The following is an 11,024-nucleotide window of genomic DNA, read 5'->3' on the forward strand; positions in this document are numbered from 1 at the left end:
ATTCCGATTCGGAGTTTGTTGCAATTTTTGAGGCTTTACGCTTTGGCATTTTTTTTGCTGGGTGTACTCGAAAATTCCCAGGATTACAATGCGGTGAAGGTGCGGTTTGATGTCAGAGTGTAATAAAGGTTACGGAGTCGTCGGAAATTTTTTATTGAAAAACTATGCGCTTTTCGGAAAATTTGTTAAGATTAAAAAGTTCTTGTAATCAGCTGAGGAATACGCCTGAATTTTTATGGAGCGTTTTGAGCAAAATTTTGAATTTTGCAAAAATTATTCATATGCAAAATCCAAAATTTTGCTCAAAACGCTTCGCAAAAATTCAGGCATATTTCTTGGCTGATTACAAAAACTTTTTATTCTTGATGATTTTTCCGAAAAGCGCATCGTTTATTGTAAAAAAATTCATGAATATATTCACAAAAATTTTGCCGTTAAGACGCCATTTTGTAAATACTAAAACGAAAAATCGATCTTTGAACCATGGATTCTCAAAGTTTAGACATTTATTCCACCGGTTAGTGAGATTCCAGGTTAATTACAGACTCGAAAAGCTTTGGAAAATGGTTCACAAAAAAAAATAGGCACGAAAAATCACGTTTTTTTTTGTTTAAACTGCATTTTGGGATAATAAATAAATTTTTTGAAGAATTTCATTGGCACCGTCGGAAAGAGGGGATCTTAAGCAATAAAAACATATGTTTCTCAATTTTTTCTAGTGTCGTATAGTCTTAGTTATTGGCCGTTGAAAAGCAGTGTCCCGGTAGTGGCGTTTTGGCCGTTTAAGGGTTAACATGGAATTTCTCACCTTTTGAATTTTTCAAAACGTAGCATCGTTGAGAGCGAAGTAAAGTGGCACATTACACAGATAATTTTCACAACTGCCTTAAAAAGACTTTTTACGGCATTTTTTTACGCAGTTCTAGCTGCGCATTACCTTCCCCTAGATAGTGAAACCCCGTAATTCTCTTGCGCCTAAGAGTTCCAGAACCATGTTCAATCATGTGAAGAATTTCATATATTAATGAAAATTCTGGTTTCCATTCATCAGATGATTTGAGATGAAATTTCTCACCTTTTAAGTGTCTCAATGTGTGGGATTCTTTATAAAAAAGTAAAGTGGTACATTATATAATTCAGGTTTCAAACTGCCTTAAAAAGACTTTTTACGGCAGTATTGATGCGTAGTTTGAACCGCCAGTCGTGTTTCTCTTTGATGTTGAACCCTCGTGATTCTCTTGAATTTAAATAATTAAATCATCCATAGGTTTGTCTTCCGCCTCAAAGATGCACCTCCCACATATTTTTTTAACATCTTTTAAATGTAAAAGAACGTGGGGTCCTTGAGAGAAAAGTAAAAATTTTTTTTCTATAAGCGCATGATAAAGTCGCTTTTTAACTAGTTTCTTCGGTCCGTAAAGTAGTACATTGTATGTCTAATCTGCATAAATTCCTTTAAAACACTATTTATGGCAGATTTTGTGTGCAGTTCAAACTGCGCATCTCCTTCCTCTGCGATGGCGAAGCCTCGTGATCCGTTTGCATCCAAGATTTTAAGACATTAAATCGTCCACAAGTTGTTTTTCTGCCTCGAAGGTGAATCTTCCAAACTATTTTTTTTTTACCACTTAAAAATTTTTTTACTTGTAGGATCCTTGTGAGCAAAGTAATGTGGCACACTACACGGATAATTTTCATGACTGCCTTAGAAAGACTTTTTACGGCATTTTTTTACACAGTTCTAGTTGCGCATTTCCTTTCTGTGAAATAGTAAAACCTCGTAATTCTCTTGCGTCTAAGAATTTCCGAAATTTAATCTTTCTCGAGTTGGTCTTTTGCATCAAAGATGCACCTTCTGCCCTATTTTTTACACCTGAGAAACACCATGTCGAATCGTTTCAAGAATTTCATCTATTAATGTGAGTGCCAGTATTCATTCTACAGATGAGTTGACATGGAATTCCTCACCTTTTAATTTTTTTTTTAATTTAGCATCCTTGATAGCAAAGTAAAGTGGTACATTAACTGACTCATATTTGCAACTGCCTCAAAAAGACTTTATACGGCAGATTTGATGCACAGTTTAAACTGCGCATTTCCTTTCACTGCAATGGTGAATCCTCGTGATTCTCTCCTGTCCAAAAGTTTAAGGAACTGAATCCTCCTCAAGCTAATCATCTGCATCAAAAATGCACCTTCCACACTATTTTTTTTACACGTGAGCAATTCCATAGCGAATCATCTAAAGAAATTCATCTATTGCTGAACATTATAGTATCCATTCTTTAGATGATCTGACATGGAATTGTTTACCTTTTGAATTTATCAAAATCTAGCATCTTTGAGAGAAAAGTAAAATGACACATTATATTACTAATCTTTAGAACTACCTTAAGAATACTTTTTACGGCAGTATTATTGCGCAATTGAAACTGCCCGTTTTCTTCCTCTGTGATGGTGAATACTCGTGATTCGTTTGGATCCAAGATTTTAAGGAACTGCATTGTTCTTAAGGTATTTTTCTGCCTCAAAGATGAAAGACGAATCTACCATACTATTGTTTTCACAATATGCGAATTTGTATAATGTAGGATCCTTAAGAACAAAGTAAATACTTATTTCTGCCGAAGGCAGAATAGGGTCGACTTTTGGCACCTGTCTCCGTTCCGTGAAGCAGCACATTATATGGGAAATCTTCAAAACGGCCTTAAAAGACTTTTTACGGCAGTTTTAATACGCAGATTTAACTGCGCATTTCCTTTCTCTGCGATGATGAAACCTCGTTATTATCTTGTGTCTAAGAGTTTAAGGAACTAAATCCTCCTCAGGTTGATCTACAGCATCAAAGAAACACCTGCTACACCATTTTGTTCATATCAGAGTAATTCCATGTCAAATCATCTAAAGATTTTCTTCTTTTGATGAAAATTCTAGTATTCATTCTTCTGACGATTTGAGATGAAATTGCTCACCTTTTGAATTTTTCAAAATGTAGTATCCTTGATAGTAAAGGAAGGTGGTGCATTATATGACTCATCTTTATAATTACCTTAAAATGACTTTTTACAGCAGTATTGCTGCTCAGTTCGAACCGCGCATCTTTTTTCTGCGATGTTTAATCCTCGCAATTTTTTTGCGTCCAAGAGTTTGAGGAACTACATCGTCCTTAAGTTGCTTTTTGCCTCAAGGATGAACCTCTCACACTTTTTTTTACAACTTCAAAATTTTTTTAATGTATGATTCTTTAGAGTAAATCAAATACTTTTTTGACATAGCCAGGATAAAGTCGCTTTTTGACACCTTTCTTTCTTCTGTGAAGTCGTGCATTATATAACTAATCTTCATAACTGCTTTAAAAAGACTTTTTATGGCAGTTTTGTTGATCAGTCCGAACTGCGCATCTCTTTTCTCTACGATGATGAATTATTGTGATTCTTTTGCGTCCAAGAGTTTTAACAACTAAATAGTCCTCAATCTGGTCTTCCGCATCAAAGATGCAACTCCCGCACTAATTTTTTACATCTTTTGATTTTTAAAAATGCAACAAGTTTTGACACGTTTCTTCGTTTCGAAAGTAGTACATTATAGGGCTAATCTTCACAAATGCCTTAAAATGACTTTTTACGGCAGTTTTCAAAAGTGGTTATACAAGTGGCTGAAAATGACCCTCCTCGAAAAAAAAGGTGTTGATCTTGGAACAGTTAGGGTGCGTGGGTTAACTTTCGTAGATAGGTTTGTTATGACGCAGAGTCAATCAAAGACTTGCCAAAGTATGTTGAGCAAACTTAATACTAGCATGTCATGTCATGTCAAAATTAACGCAAATAAAACAAAAATTATGGAGTTCGAAGAAAAGGTTGAAAAAACAATATTTTGCACGGCGCTTTATTTACTGAAAAGCGGAAAGGTAGATGAAGAGATATATAGGTGTAGTATTGAGAGTAAGAAGTTTATCGCTAAAGCAGGGCCCATTATCAGAAGTACAAATATATTAAGACGGTTACGACTCTCGTCTCGAAATCGCCACAATGCGCGAGTACTCAGTAAAGTATATTGCGCAATATTACACACTCTAATCTGAAACTGTTCAGATGGTCCTGATTGTTTACGTTTTGAGGGTACTGTTTTAGTAACAATGCCAGTGCAATAAAAAATTAAATTGACAAAATTGTTTATTTATTTATTCTAAAGTAAATTCCAAAAAAATGGCACTAAAGGTCACTGCTCTAGAATCTTGGATCCCTCTTAAGAGCAGCCTTTCTTTCAATGAGTTTTCCTTTATTATTTGCGTACTCCTTGTGTGAGTTTATAATACAAAAATTTCCTGGTTATCTGTTTTTTGTTCTTTTTTTGTTTTTCATTATTTCACGTTTTCAGCTTTGATGCACTAGAATTTGATGCAAGTGTTTGCATGAAAATTTTATATCCGGAATAGCCTAAAGCCTAGAACCTTTCAAACTCAAGACTTTTCCCTCTTTTCCGAGGCATTTTTATGTATAACGCTATATGCACCTTCGCATTTATTCAAAGACAAATCCCTTTAAAACTTTTATTCCTACTTCAGGCTCATAACACTTCATGATAATGCGATCTTTTGCGGATATGGTTTCGGCGTCTATAATAGATGCTTTTTTAAACTTTGGATATATATAATAAAAATTAAATTATTCTTTCGAGGTTTCAAACCCTATTTTTTGGTCCATCTCCTTATTAGAGTACCGTAGTATATTTGACCGTTTAAACAGGTCTGTAACCAAGGATTCTAAAAACAAATATCTTTCTGACTGAAGCAATAGGTGACTGTTTTCATTTTGTTCTTTGGAATTTTCTGGATTTTATAAATCGCAGTTTCCAAATGAGAAATTTTAATACTAAAAAATTATTTCTGAGAGTGAAAATTAAAAATTTTGGGTGCAGTTCCGAATAGGTGAACGTGACGATTTTCTTCACACTGCGTATACTTATATTTCCAATAAAAGTTGTAGGTCGTACAAAAATACACATTTTTTGTGCAACACATTTTTTTCTACGAATGATAGTTTCCAAGAAAATTAGTGATATCTCGATTTTTATGGAAAAAAAACAATGAGCATTCTCCATTGGTTTCGGTTGGGTACCTACTCACGCTTTTTACGACGGGAAGGTTGAAGTATTTTGAAAATCATTTTTTTGTATTTTTTTATTGTTCTTTTTTTACTTTTATAATTTTTAGATATATTTTAATTTATTTTAAATAGAAATTCTGAGTATATTCTATTTATTGTCTTGATTGTATACTCCTTATAAGTTTTTTTATAATAGTCTGCTGAGTATATTTAGTGGCCAGGGTAATATGCTTTTATGTTAGTAATTAATTCTTTAAACGGATGAGCAACTATTTTCTTTACACGTCGCCACCACAAAAATTCGCAGAGATGTTCTGCAATGTTGCTCTTACGCACTCCTCCTCGTGAGAGAAATCGTCGCATCCACCGCCAAGATGACTCGATGTTTTGTGTGTGCGCTCCGGAATCGAGATCCACAAATTGTTCGGAATGATTCACATTTTTGTGGACAAATCCATGATCTTCGAGATTAATGTATCCCTTCCAACAATCGGTGTGGATTTCTGTCCCTTCCGCTACATGCTTTTTTATTAATGCAATTCAACTAGTCTGATATCTCTTATTATCGGGACAGATTTCCAACCAATAGTTGGAGGAATGTCCTCTGTGGATCATTCGATTTTAACAACTTCACCGACACCGCCGATGCGACCATCCTCTTCGAAGTTGCTGTCCAGAGCAAGCATGCAGACCTCTCTGCAAAATGAGAAGCGGTTTGAAACTGTTTCTCGAGAAATCGATTGATTGTTTATAATGCTGCTTTCCCGGATCGTTTGTTCAAAATTAAAATTTAACGCAAAACAATACGTAATGAGCATATTGGCCGCTGCAGAAATGCGGCACCTCTCAAACCACGTGTTTTCTGCAACGGTAATACTGTGACGAGATTTGTGTACTTTATAACAAAGGAAGGATCCGCAAACATGTTCAGACTCCACAGGAGTCATCTTCTTCTTATGTTTTGAGCAAAATCGTTCAGACGAAATTAATTCGATTTGTCGCAACCACTGCAGAGGTGTTTCCCTTTCTTGGAGAATCTTAGATTAACTAAAAATATTATATGTTTCATCCATCTTGACGAGGACTCAAGAGAGGAAAATCTCGAAAATAATATTGCACGCAAGAAACACACGCCCTTAAGTACTATGAGCGCAGATGGTGGAGAAAGACCTGTCGCTAATTGCATTGAAATTTGTAAATTTGTTACATTTCATCAGATATATCTGTGATTTTCTAAGAAACTATTACTCGTAGCAAAAAATGTATCATATAAGAAATGTGTATTTCGATAAGATCTACAACTTTTATAGAAGCTTTTTGCGAAAATTAATGTATTGGCTGAGATAAACGTAAAAAACCCCGGCATCCCAATGACTGGTCACAAAAATAACTTAGTTTAGACACGACCCCCTTTCCAACGTGTCATGGGGGCGGGAAGGCACCCCTGTGACTAGAACCAGAAAAAACTTAGGTCACACCCCTGCCCCTTTTCCCACGCGTCGTGGGAGCGGGAAGGCACCCCTGTGACTGGTCACAGAAATAATGTAAGGTAACACACCCTGCCCCTTTTCCCACGCGTCATGGGGGGCGGGAAGGCACCCCTGTGACTGGAACCAGAAAAAACTTAGGAAACGGGTTCAATTACGCGTATAAGACGGGTTGCTGACACTGGGGGACGGTTAACACTCGAAAACGAAAAGAGCATGATTTTTTCGGTTTTTTTTTCATAAAAATCGAGACATCACTAATTTTCTCGAAAACTATCACTCGTACAAAAAAATGTATTTTACAAAAAATGTGTATTTCTGTAAGATCTACAACTTTTATTAGAAGCATTTTGCAAGATTTTCATATTGGCTGTGATAAACGCTAAAAAACAATTTTTTTATGGTTTTCAGCGATTTCACCATGAAAATCGCCTAGTAAAAATATTTTTTAAATTTTGTAAACCATCATCATTGATAAAAGAGATCATTTGAATTGTATGTAAATGTTTTTCAGTAATAGAAAATAATTCCGTTTTTTAAATTCTTGAATCGACAACAATATTTCTGGGAAAATATTAAATGATTTACGTTTTATTTCGGAATATTAATTTTGTACTTTCATAATTTAAAAATATGTCGAAAAAAATCTGCAAGATTTGAAGGCGATTTTTTAATGTTTGCAGGATTTTAACATTTTTTTTAGGAAAACGTCGAATAATTTCTAAAGATATTTCGAATCTTTAAAGTTAATTTATAGTTTTTAAAAATTAATTTTAAAACAATTTGAAAACAGTTTAAATCTTTTGCCAAAGTTTCGAAGAAGAAAATGAAAGACATTAGAAATTTTAGAAAGGTATATTAATAATTTAAAAATGATAAAGCTATAAATAAATTTAGAACAAAATGTAGATTTCTGAGAATTTGCAACGAAGCAGTTTATTTTTTCTTTAAAATTCTGATAGAACTCAAGAAAATAAAAATAAATTCTTAAGATTGCTGGGACAATTTAAAAATATTTTTTAATTTACAACATTTTTTAGGAATTTTCCGAAATTGTTAAAAAAAGAATCTAGAAGATTTCAAGACGATTTTTTTTATTTTTCAGGATTTTAGAATTAAAAATAACTAAATTACAATATTGAAACATATGTCGAAACTTTTAAACAAATTAAAAATAATATGAATCTTGACAAGATTTTTAATAATTTAAAATCAAAACGTAGGGTTTTGAAGATTTAAACAAAAGAAGCTTTTTAGGAATTCTAAAAGGTTTCAAGAGATTAAAAGATCCTTCTTAATATTCTGGGAAAACTACAAATGATTTTTTTTTAAATGAATTTTAAGAGAAAAATTAAAACAATTTCAAAAAAATAAAAATGATTTCCTAAAATTTTGAAAGAGAATACAGAAAATTTACAAGCAAAATGTTTTCTTTTTTGCAAAATCAAAAATTATTTAAAAATTCGAGTAACTTTAAGAGATATTCTGAAGTTTTGAGAAGATACAGAAATAATTTAATTTCTGAAAAGATTCTAAAAAATTTGTAACAAAATATAAAATTTTTGTGTTTTACAAAAAAGTTTAGCACAATTAGCCATTTAATAATAATCAATAATAACTTTTTGAATTTCACTCATATATCTGTTTGATAAGAAGCAAAAAAAAACCTATAAGTAAACAATTGGGTTTTTCTAGTTTTGGCGCAAATTATTATTTTTTACAGTTTTTAAAATAGAAATTGTTTCTTATGTATAAATATTACTTTCTATTAATTATTAAATGTTTAAATAAATTAAAAAATGTATAATTGTTTATAGAATTTTTCTCTAAAAATAGTATTATTTAAAATAAAATTCTCTTTAATCAATGCTAGAAAGTTGCGGTTTTTTTTCTAAACTTTCATTTATTTTTTTAAAGTTTTTATTTCAAATGAAATAATAATTGATAAGAATTACAAATCATTTGTTTAAAGAATTTATCAAAGCTTGAGACTATTCTGTCTTAGAGTAAATCTTGAAATTTGCGGTTTTTTCTTAAATTTACCACTTTTCTTGGGCTTTTCAGTTATGAAACAATATTAAATAAACATAGAGGAGAATCATTTTGTTAAGCAATCTTATTTTTTGTGGTTATTTCTTTCTGAAATAAAGACTTAAAAATTAATAATTCATTTCTGATTTCGCACTAGACTTTATAGTTCGAAACAAAATTTTTACAGGTCTTTTATCAGCTCAGTCATCTCTCCCATACCTCTCATTATTCCATCCATTATTTTTATCTCTACTGTAAAATGTCCTTTTGTTTAAAATAATGTTTTTAAAAAATTAACGAAAGTGTAAAAAAGACTTTATTTGGAAAAAATGAGACACTCTTTAAAATTATTCTTATTCATGCTTGTTTATTAATTGTTCATAACTAGAAAAGAAAAGGAAAGCTGAGAATTTCGGAAAAACCCGCAACTTTCTAGCCTAACTCTAAGAGAAGATATTTTTAAATATTAAAAAAGTGTTTAAATAATTATGTTTACTGACTTGCCTGAATTATTACTTCACTTAGTAAAAATTAGACCAAGAGTTACCATTTTCAGAAGAAAACACAGCTTCTAGCATTACTGCAGGAGAAGGTAGTTGTAAAGAATAATAAATTTTTGGTTTATAAACTTTCATGAATTATCACTTTACTCTAGTTGAAATGTAGCAAGAAATTGAAAATATCAGAAAAATACGCTACTTTCTAGTATTATTTAGAGACAATATTATTAAAAACAATACTGAATTGTTTAAACAATTGAATTTGTTAGCTCAAATTAAAGATAACCTTATTTCAAATTAAAAATGGATAAAAAGTGAAAAATTTCAGGAAAAACCGCAACATTTTAGCATTATTCCCACAGAATATTGTTGAAAATAATAATAATTTATCATCTAAACAATTAGTCTTGTCAACTATACTTGATTATTACGTTGCGGAAAATAGGGAGGATGCATGAAAAATCGAGGAAAAAAAATGAGAACACCCGAGCGTGCACACTTGTTGCATTCGCAATTTATTTTATAAAACATTTGCGTCTACAGATTATATTATATTTAATGTTAAAGCAATATTTAAAATGCTTCACAATGTATACTTTTATAAATATTAAACTGGATTCGAACAAATTTTTTATGTAAAAATAAGGCTTTTTAAGCTTTCAATTTATTTGAAAATATTCTTTTTGCAAATTGATAATTAATAATAAATCAATAAAAGCGAATAGAATCTTATTTTGACGCGTAATTTAAAAAGGGATTTATTAAGCAATTTCATAAATATCTAAATACAAATATCAAAAATCCAGAAGTTATAACTTTGATTTCACCCTGTTTAATAACTTAATGTAAAGATGCAGTATGGGATAAAAACTGAAGAGCTTTTTGTCATCAATATCCATCACAGTTAAAAATTGATATTTGATACCCACAGGAATGGGGCATAAGCAACGACATGGAAATATACCATTTTTATTACGTCCTATTTTTACATTTTCCCTTCGATAAGGAAGCATTTATTATTTAAATTACTTGTGGAAATCAGACTTTTGACTTTTGGTCCTCACTCGCCAAAAATTGTTTTGTTTGTCGGAAAATAAAGTTTTATTTTTTTGTTAAACCGAAGAATATTAACCCGCAAATCCGGGTTTTTAAAATTAATGTGGGGTTCTAAATGGGAAAATTTCAGTTTTCGAAAGAATGCAAAATAGAAGTAATTTTTGTTAAATTTTCTTCAATTAAAGTTTATTCAACTATTAAGGAATGTTAATGAAAACTAATAAAAAATGCATTTTAATGAAAAAATTAAGTTAAATACAATTTTTTCTTAATATTTTCAACGTGAATTATTTTTATTTAGTGATTGACAAGTTTCTAAATATTTTTCAACTAATTTTGAATTGTCTGAACAATTTTTGCTTGTTTCGCCAATATTTTTTCCTAATGTGACACTCGAAAAGTTATCGTTTTTATGAATAAATGATGCGGTTAATGGATTCCATGATTAATATTTCTTATTTAACTGTGTAATAACAGTCACGAATGCTGTAAGTAAAATATTTTTATAAAGAATGTTTGGCAATTATTTAAACAATTATATTTTTCATATACCATTTTTTCACCTGGGAAATTTAAAAATAATTATGTAGTTAATGCATTTTAATAGTAATCTTTCTTTCTGAAAGACACTTTACAATTCACTAAACAATAAATTTTTATTTCATTTAATTTTTTTGGAAATTTTGGGTCGACTGAATAATATACAGAAATAAAATTTCCGACTCTGAAAAAACTTCTGAATTAGAAGTCCCCAATAATAAAATTCCCGAATTAGATAGAAATTATTTAAAAATAATTTAATCAAACATTTTTATAAAAGAAAATTTTTTTAATGTTTGAAGGTT

This window comes from Belonocnema kinseyi, chromosome 6, assembly GCF_010883055.1.
Source record: "Belonocnema kinseyi isolate 2016_QV_RU_SX_M_011 chromosome 6, B_treatae_v1, whole genome shotgun sequence".
In the NCBI taxonomy this organism is placed as follows: Eukaryota; Metazoa; Arthropoda; class Insecta; order Hymenoptera; family Cynipidae; genus Belonocnema; species Belonocnema kinseyi.